The 18,640-nt window shown below is 34.8% G+C and overlaps 1 pseudogene; it reads right to left on the reverse strand.

The window, feature by feature from the left end:
* LOC129034522 (cathepsin B-like) overlaps positions 1-18,426 on the reverse strand; it is an 87,182-nt pseudogene extending 68,756 nt beyond the window's left edge.
* Positions 18,427-18,640: the final 214 nt, after the last annotated feature.

The raw sequence follows: 18,640 nt of genomic DNA on the forward strand, positions 1-18,640 counted from the left end.
AACAGCTTCCTTAAATAAGGTCATGGGGTTATGATTTGATGTTTTCATGGCCAACTATGTCTGTATCAGAGAGTGTAGAAAAATTCTGGAAATCTCCCTTTATAAACAATGATGTCTGCAGCCAAAAGCATCTATGTCCATTTAGGAAATATTGTGAGCCCAGAATTACTCAAATATATGAAAATAACATGAATGTAGGAGAAGCAACATAAGCTCTTAGTGCAGTACAATTCTTCCCACATTATTTTTTTAACTAGGATTAAAATTAGAATAATTTTAGTAAAGGGAATAACCTCTCACTTCAGAAAATACTAAGATTGATATAGGAAGTTAGCATATTCAGCAGATATAAAAATACATTCTCCAGTTCGATTCTTCCAATAAGTTCTTCCTATTGTTTTCCCCATGATTGTCAGTAATTTCTCAATTATTACTACCGGGAAAGGCAGTCAAGCAGTCCACTCTCCATCCTAACTCACTCAGATAAAGAGCCCTCATAGCCCTGTGCTAGGCTTCTTACCTAGTAAGGAAATATTTTTCCTTGCTCTGAACCTATTGTACATTCCTTTGTTCTGCTTTGGCACCTGCATCAGTGGTCCCCAGGCATGCCCACAGCTTTCTGTGGTTCAGACGGCATTGGGGAAGGAGAGGGGACCCTTCCATGCAGCAGAGAGTGGGTTGTTTACAGGCATAGGGACTATGTTGGCTGCATAATGAATCTGCTGACCACAGGGGTCTGGCACATTGCCAGAAGTTGGCTCTTGTGTGCCCTTATCTCCCCTCTTGCTGGAAGTAAAATCTCTACCACTTAAGCCAGGCGTATGTGTTGTCCATCTTCAGAGACCTCAAATCAGAAACTAGTCTCTTCCCTGAGTGGCACTTACCTGCTTTTTTACCTTCACCACACTGTTCGGCCACCCAGTGAATAGTGAAAGAATTACAAGACACATTTAAAAACACTCTTAGGTACAATATATTAAGTTTGTATCAATCTTTTATTTTCAATACATATCATATTTTACCTTTTATTTCCTTCCTACTTACATAGTTTCTTTGTTCTTTATGACCAGGGAAATGCAATAGCTTGTCAGTGGACTCTAACTTTGGGAATACAGTCATGTTTCCCTTAACCATGGACTATGTACTGAGAATAAGCAATACATTCTGAGAAATGTGTCATTAGGCAATTTTATTGTTGTGCAAACATCATAGAGTATACTTATACAAACCTAGATGGCATAGCCTACTGCACACCTAGGCTATATGGTATAGCCTATTACTCCTAGACTTCACACCTGTACAGCACATTACTGTATTGGAAACTGTAGGCAATTGTAACACAATGGCAAGTATTTGTGTATCTAAACATAGAAAAAGATACAGTAAAAATAAAGTATAATTTTATGGGACCACCTTTGTATATGTGGTTGGTGGGTGACTAAAACATCGTTATTGGGGGAACAAGACTATCCTCATTTCAATGTATTCTACATTTTCCTATTGCATCGCTCTTTCTAAAGCAAGCTTTTTATCCTGTTACTCTTCTCCTTAAAATCTTTACTGCTTATTCTTGGCTCATCTTTTTTTCCGAAAAATGGGAAGAAAAAAAAGAAATTAACCTGTTTGGATGCATATGATAAATGACTCTTCTCTACATTTACACTATTTGCAAGCCACATCTAAACATTGTCTGCACATGTATGTGTACAAGTGTGTGTTTATTTGTACCATATTCAGACCATATACACTTTTGAACATAATTTATATTTTATCTTTATTCATTCACTGAACTCAATAGATATAAAATGAAAACTCAGGCCAGTAGATCTCTACTCAGATGACTTAACAGACTTACCTAAGGAGCCTTCACCACTCATCTGTCCGCAAGCACTACCCTACAGATTCTGTTATGGTTGGTCTGAGGTATATTCTGACATAGAAATTTTTAACGTTTTCTTCTTTCTAACACACAAGCAGGGCTGGAAATCCCTGGCTGAGGAAGCACAATCACTATAATAATTGTAAAGAATATGCAAATACAGAAAAGAAAGGATATCTTACAGGTATTTACTGTCAGTTGTGAGGGTCACCATTTTCAGGATTTGGAGCAAGACCACATTGACTCTAACCTTATGCAAGGTGCTTAATGTTAATTAAGTCTTTTTTTTTTTTTCACAATAGATATAAAATAGAATTTGTCCGATTAAATTAGTTCAGGCATGCAAAGCATTTAGCAGACTTCTTCATCCTTATTAAACACTTAATATAATTGTATTATTATTCATGATGATACAAACTCACAGACACCTGTTATACACAGTGGCATTACTGTATTATGGAAGAAGGAGGAAAAAAAGAACTTGTATTTTTCTGAAGGCCAATCATTATCTTACATAAAGAAATTCAGAGAGATGTCAGGTAATCCAACTTGACAGAAAGGTAAAAATTGGTTCTATGTGAGCAATAGAATGATAGACATTTCCTGTAAAAAGAACAATAAACAGAGGCAAATACATGAAATTGGAAAGCACAGGTTTTGTTTGATGACTATCAAATAGATTAGTAAGAACATGATATGACGTTTTTAAATAGATGGAGTATGAATTACAAATTTTTTAAAAAAGTAGTTTGAGTACAGCTTTGATGGACTTTTAATACAAAACCAAATACTGTATTTTGTTCATAGTAGAGCTATGTGTTTTAAGTGAAGAGCTGACATCAAGAAAGAATGTTCTGGAAAGGCTTAGTTTTCAGTGGCAGTCTGAGTAGGCTGGATAAAAATTACCACAATCAACAACAACAAAAAATGAGAATCTGGTCCATGGACTTATGTAGGTAAAATACATGGTCACTCATTAGTGCTTCAACAGGAAAAATACATTCAATTTCACATGTGTATCACCATAGTCTTCAGCTTTTAGGGATCATTTCTCTTCCACAGGCCTTTATCCTCGTGGCAGAACCCTAAATTCTATCTCAACATGCTCCTGCATTATTACATATTTTTCTTCCTGTCATATTCATAATTTTTCTGTCAAGAATTTTGGTTTAAATTATTCAGCCAATGTTTACTTAAAACCATTTTACTTTGCCACAGAGCCCAAAACAAAAAAGATTTTACCCTTAAACTTTAATTGTTTTTAGCTTGGAAACCGATCTTTTGAAAATAAGGTGTTTTTGGGGTTTTTTTTTGCTTTTTTTTTTTGAGATTCTAAAGATTTTAAAGTAATTAATTAGAAATAATTTAAGGACAATGTCCCTGGATATACCACTCGAAGATAGAAAACATTCCTAAAACAAGACATCATGGCATAATTAGAAGCGTAAGGTAAAAAAAAAGTATTGTAGACAAGCAATCTGTTACGTTCCATGGTAAGCTCCAATGACAAGCCTTTTTCACAATTGATATTCAATAAAAATACTTTGTAAAATCAGAAGAACTCAGTCAAAATAAATTCAGTAAAATAACATAAGGACACACAAAGAAATCAGTGGTAATATTTAGTAGGATAAAATAGGAAGAAGATGTTACATGAAGAAGGACAGAAATTTCTTTTAGGTGTGGTCTGGCTTAAATGTAATCTCCTATTAAATTTTCCATGAATATAATGCTCAGCAAGTCATCAAACAACAATGTTTTAACCAAATACTTACTGAACAATTATTATACTCAAAGTTACGATGTACAAAATACAAGTGTACAAAGTTTAAACATTTTATTGAGTTTAAAATAAAATGATTTATTCCTTAAAAAGTGCTACCACTAAATCAGATTTTGTAACTGCATCTCCTGTACCAGAATTTTAATTTGAGATTTCTTTTCATTTTACCTCATAATTTTTATTTGGTATATCTCCGTTAATGATCTGGATTAATGGAAGAACAGTTGTGTTAAAAACAAGTACTAGAGTCAAAGTATTGCAAGGATTCAGCAAAATTACATTAGAAGATAATGAGAGACTTGGATTAGTAAATATGAACCAGAACTTAGAAAAGGGGCAGGAGATACATATTCAAGGGTTTATAGCAGTTCTGAACGTGAAAGGATGCAAATATTTTTGGTTTCCCATCTGGGAAGAAAGTTTCATAGGTACTTTGCTGCCTCATCTATGTTTGGTGACAAAAGCTATTTCATGTTATTTTATTCCTCAAATACTGTCTTTTCATCAGCAAAATAATTATCCTTAAATATGCTGATGATAAGTTAGACATTTTAGCTGCACTGTTTCATCTAGTGACAGAGAGCATTTGGGGATCTTTGCTTCTTTACGTATAGCTTAAGGTAGGTAGGTCAATCAATGCCTGGTTTCTGTTTATAGGGGTTTAATATCAAGTCATTTCATTGCAGTTTGGTCACAGATTCTCTCAAGACTAATTGTATGCTCTGCAGCATCTTTGCTTCAAGGCACATACTTTTGAGATACTTGTCTCTTTAAGAAGTTTATTTTTTCTCCTGTTTACTTGATTTTAAAGTCTAAGCTTAAACTCAGATCAGGAAGAAAGTCTGAGTTTGTGGTAGTGTTCATGTTCTTTCTACTGATATTGTCAATCATGGTGAAGTAAAACATGTCTGAACATTTATCTTAAGGCCTGTAAACATGGGAAGTAACATAAAATCCAGCAGCATCCATAGCAGGTGGTAAGAGCCACTCTGATGACAGAAAAATCCAGAATTAGTTAATCACTTATATATTACTAGGGAGGATGGAGAAAAGTATGAAGAATTTATTACATAGTTTTCAACTTAATGTGTAAAGAAAGATAACAAACCAGAGATTATATCTTAAAAACACCAAATGAACTGATTATTTCACTGAGTCAAACCAAAATTAGCTTAATAAGTCCTATGTGGCATCATTAGCCTTAATTAGACCACACACACACACACACACACACACACACACACACACAGAGAAAAACGAACACACACACGTACACGCAGAGAAACACACACACGTACACACACACACACACACAGAAACAAACACACTCATGTACACCCAGAGAAACAAATGCATACACACACAGAGAAGCACAGACACATGTGTACACACACACACACACACACACACACACACAGAGAAGCCTGTCACTATTTTTTCTTTTCAGTTACATTTTCCTAGCAAATTTGGCCGCATTCCAACAGTTTTCTTTGGAAGATGGAGGAGGGGCAATGAGGACAAAGAAAATGCTTGAAATATCAAGTTAACTGAAATTGTTAAACAATCATTTTATAGAATCTATGTATGTTTCACAATTATGGGCTGATGTTGCAACAACTTTTTTTTTTTAGGAGAAACTCTTACACAGTTGAAAGGATGGACTAGAGGGCAACAGAAATTATAATCGATTACTGTCTTGAGTACTTCTCAGGATGTCTGCAACTTATTGAAATGAAAGCTTTCCAAGACAATTTATAGACTATCCTGATATAAAGTTCTAAATTGTTTATAAAGACTTCAAACTGCAAATCCATTTATGGAATTTTATAATCCAACGTATTGCTCAATCCCATACTACTCCAATACTGAGTGCTAATGGCTTAGACACAATGTGGCAATAATATCTACAGTAGCATGAAGTCATTTTTAAATTGTATAATGACTTGTCAGTTTACTGGCTGCCAGAATTCAAGATCAAAAATAATAGTATATTGGTGAAAAAATTCTGTAGAAAGCTTAATGTTTTCTGTCATAATAACAAATAATAGCTCTGCATACAAATGGTGATTTCTTTCTAATTGAGCTATAAAATATAGCCTCAAGAGGCACAGATCTTACCTATACAGCTTAATAAATTTTTACATGCAGATATATATATATACACCCAGGTAGCTACCATTCATATCAACCTCTTTTTTTTTCTTTCTCTTTTTTTTCCACTTTTTACGTGTTTTATTTTTTATTTTTGAACTGTTTTAAGTTCAGGGGTACAGGTGCAGTTTTGTTATATAGTTAAACTTGTTTCATGAGGGTTTATTGTACAGAATATTTTGTCATACAGGTGTTAAGCCTAGTAGCCATTAGTTATTTTTCCTGACCCTCACCCTTTTCCCACCCTCCGCTCTCCGATAGGCCCCAATGTCTCTTGTTCCCTTCTACATGTCCATGAGTTCTCATCATTTAGCTCCCACTTATAAATGAAGACATGTGATATTTGGTTTTCTGTTTCTGCGTTAGTTTGCTAAGGATAATGGCCTCCAGCTCCATCCATGTTCCTGCAAAGGACATGATTTTGTTCTTTTTTATGACTGCATAGTATTCCATGGTGTATATGCACCATATTTTCTTTGCCCAGTCTACCATTGATGGGCGTTTATGTTGATTCCATGTCTTTGATATTGTGAATAGTGCTGCAATAAACACAGGCATGCGTGTGTTTTTATGACAGAATTATTTGTATTACTTTGGGTATATACTCAGTAATGGGATTGCTGGGTTGAATGGTATTTCTGCCTTTAGGTATTTCAGGAATCACCATACTGTTTCCCACAGTGGAACAGTATGGAACTGTAAATTAATTCACAATGGTTGAACTAATTTTGACTTCCACCGACAATGTATAAGCATTCTTTTTTTTCTCTGCAACCTTGTCAGCATTTGTTTTTTGACCTTTTAATTATAGCCATTCTGACTGGTGTGAGATTGGTATCTCACTGTGGTTTTGATTTGCATTTCTCTAATGACAAATGGTGTTGAACTTTTTTTCAGATGCTTGTTGGCTACATGTATGTCTTCTTTTGAGAAGTGTCTGTTCATGTTCTTTGCCTACTTTTTAAGGGGGTTGTTTGTTTCTTGTCTGTAAATTTGTTAAGTTCCTTGTAGATGCTGAACATTAGACCTTTGTCAGATGCATACTTTACAAAAATTTTATCCCATTCTGTAGGTTGTCTGTTCATTCTGCTGATAGTTTCTTTTGCTGTGCATAAGCTCTTTAGTTTAATTAGATCTAACTTGTCAATTTTTGCTTTTGTTGCAATTGCTTTTGACATTTTCGTCATGAAATCTTTGCTTGTTCCTAAGTCTAGAATAGTATCGCCAAGGTTGTGCTCCAGGGATTTTATAGTTTTGTGTTACTTATTTAAGTCTTTAATCCATCTTGAGTTAATTTTTGTAAACGGTGTAAGGAAGAGGTCCAGTTTCAATCTTCTGCATATGGATAGCCAGTTATCCAGGCAGCATTTATTGAATAAGGAATCCTTTCCCCATTGCGTGTTTTTTGTCAGGTTTGTCGAAGATCAGATAATTGTAGGTGAGCGGTCTTATTTCTGGGATCTCTATTCTGTTCCATTGGGCTATGTGTCTATGCTTGTAGCAGTACTATGCTGTTTTGGTTACTGTAGCCCTGTAGCATAGTTTGAAGTCAGATAATGTGATGCCTCTAGCTTTGTTCTTTTTACTTAGAATTGCCTTGACTATTTGGGCTCTTTTTGGGTTTCATATGAATTTTAAAATAGATTTTTATAGTTCTATAAAGAATGTTTTTGGTAGTTTAATGGAAATAGCATTGAATCTATAAATTGCTTTGGGCAGTATGATCATTTTAATGATACTGAGTCTTCTTATCCATGAGCATGGAATGTTTTCCCATTTTTTGTGTGTCTTCTCTGATTTCTTTGAGCAGTGTTTTGTGGTTTTCCCACTAGAGACTTTTACCTCTCTGGTTAACTGTATTCTTAGGTGTTTTATTCTTTAGTGGTAATAGGATTGTGTTCTTGATATGGCTCTCAGCTTGCCTATTGTTGGTGTATAGGAATGTTAGTGATTTTTGTGCATTGATTTTGTATCATGAGACATTTCTGAAGTTGTTTATCAGCCTAAGAAGCTTTAGGGCCAAGACTACGGAATTTTCTAAATATAGGATCATGTTGTCTGCAAATAGGGATAGTTTGACCTCCTCTTTTACTATTTGAATGTCTTTTATTTCTTTCTCTTGCCTGATTGCTCTGGCCAGAACTTCCAATACTATGCTGAGTAGGAGTGGTGAGAGAGGGCATCCTTGTGCCAGTTTTCCAGGGGAATGCTTCTAGCTTTTGCCCATTTAGTACAATATTAGCTGTGGGTTTGTCATAAATAGCTCCTATTATTTCGAGGTATGGGTTTTCAATAACTAGTTTATTGAGAGCTTTTAACATGAAAGGGTACTGAATTTTATTGAAAGACTTTTCTGCAACAATTGAGATAGTCGTGTGGTTTTTGTCTTTAGCTCTGTTTATGTGATAAATCACATTTATTAATTTGTCTATGTTGAACCAACCCTGCATCCCAGGGATAAAGCCTACTTTTAATCATGGTGAATAAACTTTTTTGATGTGCTGCTGGATTTGGTTTGAAAGTATTTTGTTTAGAATTTTTGCATTCATGTTTACCAAGGATATGAACCTGAAGTTTTCTTTTTTGTTGTGTTTCTGCCAGGTTTTGGTATCAGCATGATACTGGTCTCATGGGATAAGATAAAGAGGAGTCCCTCCTCCTCAGTTTTATGGAATAATTTCAGTAGGAATGGTACCAGCTCTTCTTTGTACATCTGATAGAATGGCTGTGAATGTGTCCCGTCCTGGGCTTTTTTTGATTGGTAAAGTATTTATTACTGCCTCAATTTCAGAGCTCATTATTGGTCTGTTAAGAGATTTAATTTCTTCTGGTTCAGTCTTGGGAGGGTGTATGTGTCCAGGAATTTGTCCATTTCTTCTAGATTTTCTAGTTTGTGTGCATGGAGGTGTTCATGATATTCTTTGATGGTTATTTGTATTTTAGTAGAGTCAGTGGTAATATCCCCTTTTTAATTTCTAATTGTGTTTATTTGAAACTTTTCTATTTTCTTCTTTATTTATCTATCTAGTGGTCTATCCATGCTTTTTTTTTTTTTTTTCCAAAAAACCAACTCCTGGATTTGTTGATCTTTTGAATGATTCTTGCAGTGTCTCTCAGTTTTCTTAGTTCAGCCCTGATTTTGGATATTTCTTGTCTTCTGCTAGGTTTGAGGTTGGTTTGCTCTTGGTTCTCTAGTTCTTTTAGTTGTGATATTATGTTTTTAAGTTGAGATCTTTCTAACTTTTTGACGTGGGCATTTAGTGCTACAAATTTCCCTCTTAACACTGCCTTTACTATGCCCCAGAGATTCTGACATGTTGTATCTTTGTTTTCATTAGTTTCAGAAATTTCCTGATATCTGCTTTAATTTCATTATTTACCCAAAAGTCTTTCAGGAGTGGGTTATTCAATTTCCATGTAATCATATGGATTTGAGCAATTTTCTTAGTCTTGATCACTAATTGTTTTGAGCTGTGGTCTGATAAAGTGGTTTGTATGAGTTCAGTACTTTTGCATTTGCTGAGGAGTGTTTTGTGTCTGATTATGTGATTGATTTTAGAGTATGTGACATGTGGTGATAAGAAGAATGTATATTCTGATCTTTTTGGGTGGAGAGTTCTGTAAATGTCTATCAGTTCCATGTGATCCAGTGCTCAGTTCAGGTCCTGAATATCTTTGTTAATTTCTGCCATGAATGTTGAAGTCTCCCACCATTATTGTGTGGAAATCTAAATCTCTTTGAAGGTCTCTAAGAATGTGCTTTATGAATGTAGGTGTTCCTATGTGGGGTGCATATATATTTAGAATAGTTAGGTCTTCTTGTTGAATTAAACCGTTTACCATTATGCAAGGCCTTTCTTTGTCTTTTTTTAATCTTTGTTGGTTTAAAGCCTCTTTTGTCTGAAATTAGAATTGCAATCCGAACTTTTTTCTGCTTTCCAGTTGCTTGATAGATTTTTCTGCATCTGTTTGTTTTGCATCTATCGGCATCATTGCATATGAGATAGGTCACTTGAAGAGAGCATACCAATGGGCCTCTGTTCTTTATCAAGCTTAACACTCTGTGCTTTTTAATTCAGGCATTTAGCCCACTTACACACATTGATATGTGTATATTTGAGCCTGTCATCATGATGTTAGCTGGTTATGATGCAGACTTGCTTATGCGGTTGGTTTATAATGTCACTGGTCTGTGTACTTAAGTGTGTTTTTGTAGTAGCTAGTAATATTTTTTTGTTTCCACATTTAGTGCTTCCTTCAGGAGCTCTTGTAAGACAGGTTTGGTAGTGATAAATTTCTTCAGCATTTGCTTGTCTGAAAAGGATCTTATTTCTCTGCTTATTAAGCTTAGTCTGGTCGAATATGACATTCTGGGTTAAAATTTTTTTTCTTTAAAATTGTTGAATATTGACTCCAATTTCTTCTGAGTTGGAGGGTTTCTGCTGAGAGGTCTGTGGTTAGCTTGATGGGTGTCCCTTTGCATGTGATCTGACCTTTCTCTCTAGGTGCCTTTACCATTTTTTCTTTCATTTCATCCTTGGAGAATCTGAAGATTATGTATCTTAAAGATGATCTTCTTGTGAAGCATCTTTCTGGGGTTCTTCAGCCCAGCTTCTGTCTTCACTCTATCCACTCTCAGTGCCTTACCTCCAAAGACCTGTTAGGAGCACACCATCATCTTGGTCACTCTGTAGTAGCTGTTCTACCTGACTGCGTTTCATTGGTCATCTTGCCCAACACCACCCTCTGAGTTATGTTAATGGCTCTTTTCACATACTATACTTCAATACTGAAAAAAAAAAGTATCAGTTGGGTCCTCTGAGTAACAGATGCCCACCTAAAATTAGAAGTGCAAGATATTTATTAGGGGAAACAAACACATATAAAAGAGAAAAGTAAAAGAGAGAAGAAATAATCAGGGAAAACCTTCATCCCCAGATATAGATCTGACACCTGGGTAAAGAATAGGGGAAAGAAGGAGAATTAGATGTGAAGAGCTTCAGGGGGCATAGCAACTCTGACAAAGTCTTGACCAGGCCTGCGGGGTTTGACAGCAAAGGTTTCCTGTTAGGGAAATTCTATATTACGTAGGATATAGACTGGCTCAGCTGTCCCTGCTGTGTTCACTCACTGGTTGGGAGTGACCCAAGGAGAGCCTGGCGTTGGTGTGAACTTGCAGATCCCAAAGTTATGGGGCTGTCAAGTAACTATTAAAACATTCCTTACAGCAAGTTCTCCTTCGATACAGGATCTGAGTGGATCACCTCCATTACTGCCACAAATATTTATGTCAATAACACTGTTAAAATGAATTTAATTTTATAATCTATAAAAATAGCTATTAATGCAGAAATCATAAACCTATAATGACATGTAGAACACATATGTAAAAGGGAAGCTTTAAGTTATTAGGGTGGTAAAAATATATAAATGAAAATGCATGTAAAGTTCTCAGAACAATGAGAAAAATTTAAAAATAGAGATTCCACTCTTCAGAAAGAATTTCAAGTTGTGCTTGTCATTAAAGTGTATTGTTGCCATCAAATATCCAATCATTAAATGGTAAATGTTATAGAAAATGCTAGGAACTCTATCAGTAATTGTGAGAAGCAGGGTTTGGGTGAGTTGAAACTGTACCATTCAAGGAGAAAAGGGAGCTGTATGTCTTCTCAAGGACATTAAAAGTTATGTTAAATACACTTGTTTAAAATTCTAAAGTAGTGACATGAAATTATGTTTGATTTGTCAGATATGGCAAAATCCTATAGACAAATAAATAGAATATTTTAAGATAAAAATCTGCAACATATTGAACCACAAACTATGAGCATAGTTGATGCTTTTCTACGCAAAATAAACACCTTGGATTCTCATGCCACTTTATCAGCCTTCCTCATGATCATATCATTGTTTCACCTCAATGATAGCTTACTTTCAAACAATAATACTCTGTTCTGCTATTGAATATAATCTTAACTTTTAATTATAGCTGTCCTTTTCAAAAGTTATTATTCATTCATATTACAAATATTTATTAAGCTTCTTCATTTTGTCTGAATCTTGTATAGACATTACAGATACAGCAATTCACAAAACAGACAAAATGATGGCCTTCTTGAGGTTCAAATTCTAGTGAGGTGGAGAAAGTCAAGAAGCAAACAACTTAGTACAATGTACAGTGTTTTAGATAGTGCTTTTGAAAACAATAAGCCAGAGAACACATTACCTGAAAGGGAGATTACAAAGGTCAATAAAGTGGCCATCGATTCTCATTTTAAAAGTGACGTTTGGCAAAAAACTGAAGGAAGTGAGTAAGTGAATTATGTGTATATCTGAGGGAAGAATATTTCAGGTATATCAATTGCAAGTGAAATGGAAATAAAATCATAATATAAAGGGAATCGCAAAGAAAACAGGAAGAGTATTCAATAATGCAGAACAAAAGCCGGGGAGGATGTTTTTCTGAAGCTAAATGAAGAAGAAAAGAATAGTCAACTTGCTCAATTGTTGCTGATAGTCAAAATAATGACAGAACTGAGGATTTGTTATCAAATTTAGCAATAAAAAGCTTATTTGTGACCTTCAGAAAATGTTTCAATAAAATGATTTTGATAACATGGATGAATAGGATTCTAAGGAAAATAAGTATGGAAGTGGAAAGGATGAGTATAGAAAACTCTCTAGCACCCTTGCAAAAGGAGGAGCAAAAAATGAGAGCTAGAGGTGAATGTGGTCAAATTATACATAGATTTCATATATATACATATATATGTATACACACACATATACACACGTGTATGTACCCATTATTAAAATAGATTATTTACATATATTTATATAAGAAATTACAATGGGAGTGATCCAATAGAAAAAATACATTAATGAGAGGAAAATGATGATATGTGAGAAAGAAAATAAAATTTATGAATCAGTGTTCTAGAGCAGGCAGGCAGGGATGGGTTCTGGGTGGAAGAGACAAACAGTTCATACACAACAGGAATAATGCAGAAAGTATGAGAACCAAAGCATGCAGGTTTGTAAATATTGTTGGAATTCACCTTTGATTTCCCTTATTTTCTAAATGAAAGACTATCCAGTGAGCTTGACTTTAGGGGTAGAGATATCGAAGACGTGAGGAAAGATGGAAAACAAACAAACAAACAAACAAAAAACACTTGTAATTGCCAGCAGGTTTGTTATCCTACTTAAAGTGAGTGGTCTTATGTTTAAAGGGAGTTCCCATGGGATGTTCATGTGCTTTCTACAGCCACCTTCATCTGCTCAGCTGATGAAAGAGAAAAACTGGAGGAGGGTTGAACTAGACAAGGAGTTTTTGTTTTTACAATGAAGTATAAGAAACTGGGAGGGCATAAGGGTGAGGGCACATCCAAGGAAAGTGACTGTGATAAAGAGTGATGAAAGTTAATTTAAAAATGGAGAATTCAGAGGAACAGAGAAAGATGAAGTAATATTATATACATATAGGTTAGGAGAAAAATACACTTTAAAGCAGGCATAAAAATAAGAATTTTCTGTTTTAAAAGGGCTTACAATAAATCTTTGCAAAGATAATAAAAAAGATGAAGTGAAATCATCTCTATGTTTTGTCATTGGTCTGTTTATCTATCATCGAGAAAATTGCTACATTTCCGTATCTTTGGCAAAATCATTATAAATTCAAAACTATCCAATGTTTTTGTATATCCTTAGTCCACAAGGAAATGCCTAAGTTATTCTTCAGCTTTTACATCTCAATTAAACCTTTGCATATTTATGATCTAAATGCTTTGGTCTATATGTGGCAGTACACCCATGTGAATGAAGTTTGTAGTTTACGTTAGCACCAAAATCAAAGTGTGCCAAGTGGCGACAATTAAATAGCTAGAACTATCATAGGGTGCAACTATGGACATAAGTGAAAGTCAGGGAAAGCTTCTTCTCACATGCTGTACTTGGCATGTGTCAGACAATTATGCACGTCATACATTAAAATACACTGGCAAACCAGACAGTATATAAAAAGACCACCAGTGTGGTGAGAGATCTTAAATGCATGCCATTTAAGAAATCTGGAAATAATTTTGGAATATTTTTATTTGCACTAAAGAGAAAAAAAAAAGACTCAGAGGACTGCATTTTGGGCAGTTTCAAATATGCAAAAGCTCAAGTAAGGGGCAAATTAGAAATCTGTTCTGTTTTGCTTTAAAGAATAGAACTAAGGCCAAAGTTAATATTAAAGAGGAAGAGTTGATTATTTTATGATTCATTTATTCACTAAATATTTATTGAGCAGCTGCTGTATGCCAAACACTGTTCTGGGTACTAAAAATACAGCAAACATACAAAAAAGCAAACAAAACAATGAACCAACCAAATAGGAATCACTTCCCATGTGGAGTTTACATTTTGTTGAGGGAGAATTTGAACTAATGGGTGTCTAATTATTAAAACTGTTTAGGAATTGCTGTGGATCATCCAATTTAAGTATATTGCAGAAGCAGTTTTATACTTGAGTAGAAGTTCACATTCAATAGTATGTCTAACTCTAAATGTCTTTGTATTTATTCAACTACAATAGTACTTATTTCTGGTGCAATTAATTATTCCCACATGCTAGTATTTTTTTGAAACACATTTACGTGCAGTAATTTTATCTATTTTAAATCCACGTTTCTCAGTGGACTAAGAGGACATTCATCTAAATTGTTTGTAGAGTACCCTCTATATCATGCATGACAAAAGCTAATATAAATTGTTTATTGTTGATAATAATAATATTGATAATAATTTAAAACAGTATTCATAGAATTCAGATATTATAAAAAGCAAGAAGTCTGTAAAATTTGAAACATTTAATGTTTTAAGTATCTCAGAGTTAAAAACCTCACTTCATTACTTTTCAAGTTTGTATGCTAGAGGAGTATAGTACTTTTCAGGATTGAGATAGGAAGAGAGCTAAAACCTATAACACGAGTTGTAAATAACTAGTAGGTTGACCCAAGTCTTCCATTATAACTGCTTAGAAAAACATTCCGACATGTTGTAAAGCTGTGAAGGGGAAAACTGTACACCTCATAACACAGTAATTCCGCTGTGGGATTGTACCTTTAGGTAAACTGTTTCATATGGCCATCAGAAAAAATTGGCGATAAATATTTATAGCAAAACTTTTGCAATAACAACGGGAATCCCAACCCAGGTTTTCATCTACAGGAAAGGCAAAAAAACGTTATAGTATAGTTGTACAAAGAAATGCCACTTAGTCTGAAAATGAATAACTATAGTGACATATATCAATGTAATACAATATTAAAAAGAGATTTGGTTGAAAAAGCAAGTCAGAGTGTAAGTCGAGTTAAACAAAATATATTAAAAATTGAAGAAAGGAAGATATAGATATGACTGGTGAGAAGTGATGTGTCTCTCTCCTATAAAACTAAAGGAGCTCCCAAAATATTCAAATATTTATTATTAGTTATATAATATACTTTTTGAAAAATATGCTTAAAATATATACAATATACATATTGCTTTATACTAGTCTTTATATTAGAATAACATATAATATATATACTAGTCTATATATTAGAATATATGACATGTACAAAATTTTATTATATTATTTTTATTTGAATGCAATATTTAATAATAAATTTAATCAATCAGAGTCTTTGAAAGTGATGCTTAGCATCAATAATTTTAATAAGCTTCCCAGGTATTTCTTTTGCATAAAAAGTTTAAGACCTCTCAGAAATATATGATTATCAGACTTGCAAATTAGAAGGATCATTTCAGGAGGCACTTAATTGATAAATTTGAGGTAGATAAAACAAAAAGTAAGACAATCTGGAAGGATACTGTTTCAGCTTTACTAAAGAGGTGATGAGTTCCTAAACTAGGTCACCGACAAGAAAATGGAAAGAATTTGTGTTTTCAATTTGCAAAATTTCCTGAATAATCGATTAGGTCTGGGGATTATGACTATGGGAGAATGAGAAATCCAGGAAGTGTAACACATTTCTAGATTATATCACCAATTGGTTCACCAGTTACCAAGTAGAGAAGACTGAAATGGAAGCCCTAGGGAAAGAAAACAAGTATGCTCTGGAATTTGCTCAGTGAAGTGCCTGGGGTAGATCAGACCCAGATGGTAAGATGTGACACTCATGGGCATATAATTTTGGCAACAAGTGTGATCCAGAGGTTTCATAGTTAATGACAGAATTTTTCTAGAAAGCCAATGTAATATTAGAATAGGAAAACATGGAGGACTAAACATTTTAAGCCTGTATCATTTCAACATTGGTCCAAAACGAAGGAAACTGAGAAGAATTAGAGACAGGATTGTTAGACCAAGAGCCAAAATGAAGGGAGTAAGGAGGAAATACTTTTCAAAGAAAACACATGGGTCGACTGATCCAGAAAGTTTAGGAAAAAAGATACTGGGACTCAGTTATGAATATAAGCAGAGTCGAAAGACTATGAACTGGATAAAATTCATAGATTGAAAATATTTATTTTTAAAAAAGCAGATTTAATCAATGTTAAAAATAGTCTAAAGATCTAAGAATGCGCATATGGAATTAAGTAAATTGTGTGTGTGTGTGTGTGTGTGTCTGTGTGTGTATAATTGTATTCAGGTTTAAATTGTAAGTCATTAAAATTAGGTCATCAAATAATGTGCAGTTAGGAAAAGGATTTGTTTGTGATGGTTCCTTTTATGTCAACTTGGGTGGCCATGGGGTTCCCAGATTAAACATCATCTCTCAGTGTGTCTGTGAGAGTGTTTCGGGATGAGATTAGCATTTGAATGAGTGGAAAGTATATTTACTGACCACTCCTATGTGAGTGGACCTTATCCAATCCCTTGAGGGCCTGCATAGAACAAAATACCCAGGAAGAAGGAATTCGCCCCTTTTTGTTTTGTTCCTGCCTGCTTTAGCAGAGACAGCTCATCTCATCTTCTCTGGCCTTCAGAATGGAATTTATACCTGGACTCCCCTAGTATTCAGACTTTCAGGCTGAATTAACTCACAGGTTTTTCTGTCAGCTTATAGATGGAAGTTCCCAGGATTTCTTTTTATTTTCCTTTTTGTTAGAGGAGTTTTTGCTCTTGTTGCCCAGGCTGGAGTGCAATGGAACTATCTTGGTTCACTGCCACCTCCACCTGCTGGGTTCAAATGATTCTCCTACCTCAGCCTCCTGAGCAGCTGGGATTACAAGCGCATGTCACTACACCCGGCTATTTTTTGTGTTTTTAGTAGAGATGAGGTTTCACCATGTTGGCCAGCTGGCCTCGAACTCCTGACCTCAGGTGATCCACCTGCCTTGGCCTCCCAAAGTGCTGGAACTACAGGTGTGAGCCACTGTGCCCAGCCTCCTTGAATTTCTTGTAATGGCATGAGTCAATTACTCATAATAAATCTATCTATCTGTCTATCAATTATCTGTCTATCAGTTATCTATCTATCTATCGATGAATCTGTCTATTTATCTATCTTTATCTTACTGGTTCTGTTTCTCTGCAGAACCCTAATAGAGTATGTATGATATAGGATTAAATGATAAATCAATCTCAAAACATCCAGTAGAGTGCAATTTCACTCCTATTATATAACTGCAACAAAATATAATACAAGATTAACAATGCGTAGTCCTAGAATTATCAATTCCACATTACTGCATCTCCAAATTTTGTAATGATCATATCTTATTTGTATAATAAGAAAAAACTCACTTGAGTTATAGGCATGTCTTGGAGCTATTGTGGATTTTTTTCCAGAACACCATAATAAAGTCAATATCCCAATAAAGTAAGTCACACAAACTTTTTGGTTTCTTAGTGCATATAAAAGTTATTTTTAGGCTGGGCACGGTGGCTCATGGCTGTAATCCCAGTACTTTGGGAGGCCGAGGAGGGCAGATCACAAGTTCAGGAGATCAAGACCATCCTGGCTAACATGGTGAAACCCCAACTCTACCAAAAATACAAAAAATTCACCAGGCATTGTGGTGGGCACCTGTAGTCCCAGCTACTTGGGAGGCTTGAGGCAGGAGAATGAAGTGAAACTGGGAGGCGGAGGTTGCAGTGAGTCAAGATCGCGCCACTGCACCACTCCAGCGTGGGCGACAGAGCAAGACTCCATCTAAAAAAAAAAAAAAGTTATTTTTTATGCTCTCCCGCATTCTTAAGTGTGTAATAGCATTGTCTAAAAAATGTATAACCTCAATTTTAGAATATATTATTTCTAAAAAATGCTAACAATCATCTGAGCCTTCAGTGCATCATAATTCTTTTGCTGGTGGAGGGTGTTGCCTGGATGTTGATGGCTGATAACTAGTTAGGGTGGTGATAGCTGAAGGCTGGGTAAACTATAGCAATTTCTTAAAGTAAGATAATAATAAAATTTGCCTCATTGATTGACTCTTCCTTCCTGAAATATTTCTCTGTAACACATGATGCTATTCGTTTACCCACACTAGAACTTTCAAAATTAGAGTCAATCATCTCAAATCCTGCAGCTGCTTTATCAACTATGTTTAGGTAATACTGTAAATTCTTTGCTGTCACTTCAACAATGTTCACAGCATCTTCACCAAGAGTAAATTTCATCTTAAGAAACCACTTTTTTTTTGCACATCCATAAGAAGCAACTCGTCATCCGTTCAAGTTTGATCATGAGATTGCAGCTTCAGTCACATCTTCATGCTCCGCTTCTAATTCTGGTTCTCTTGCTATTTCTACTACATCTGCAGTTACTTCCTTCACTGAAATATTGAACCCCTTAAAGTCATCTATGAGAGTTGGAATCAACTTTTTCCAAATT

Source organism: Pongo pygmaeus, chromosome 3, assembly GCF_028885625.2.
Source record: "Pongo pygmaeus isolate AG05252 chromosome 3, NHGRI_mPonPyg2-v2.0_pri, whole genome shotgun sequence".
NCBI lineage: Eukaryota > Metazoa > Chordata > Mammalia > Primates > Hominidae > Pongo > Pongo pygmaeus.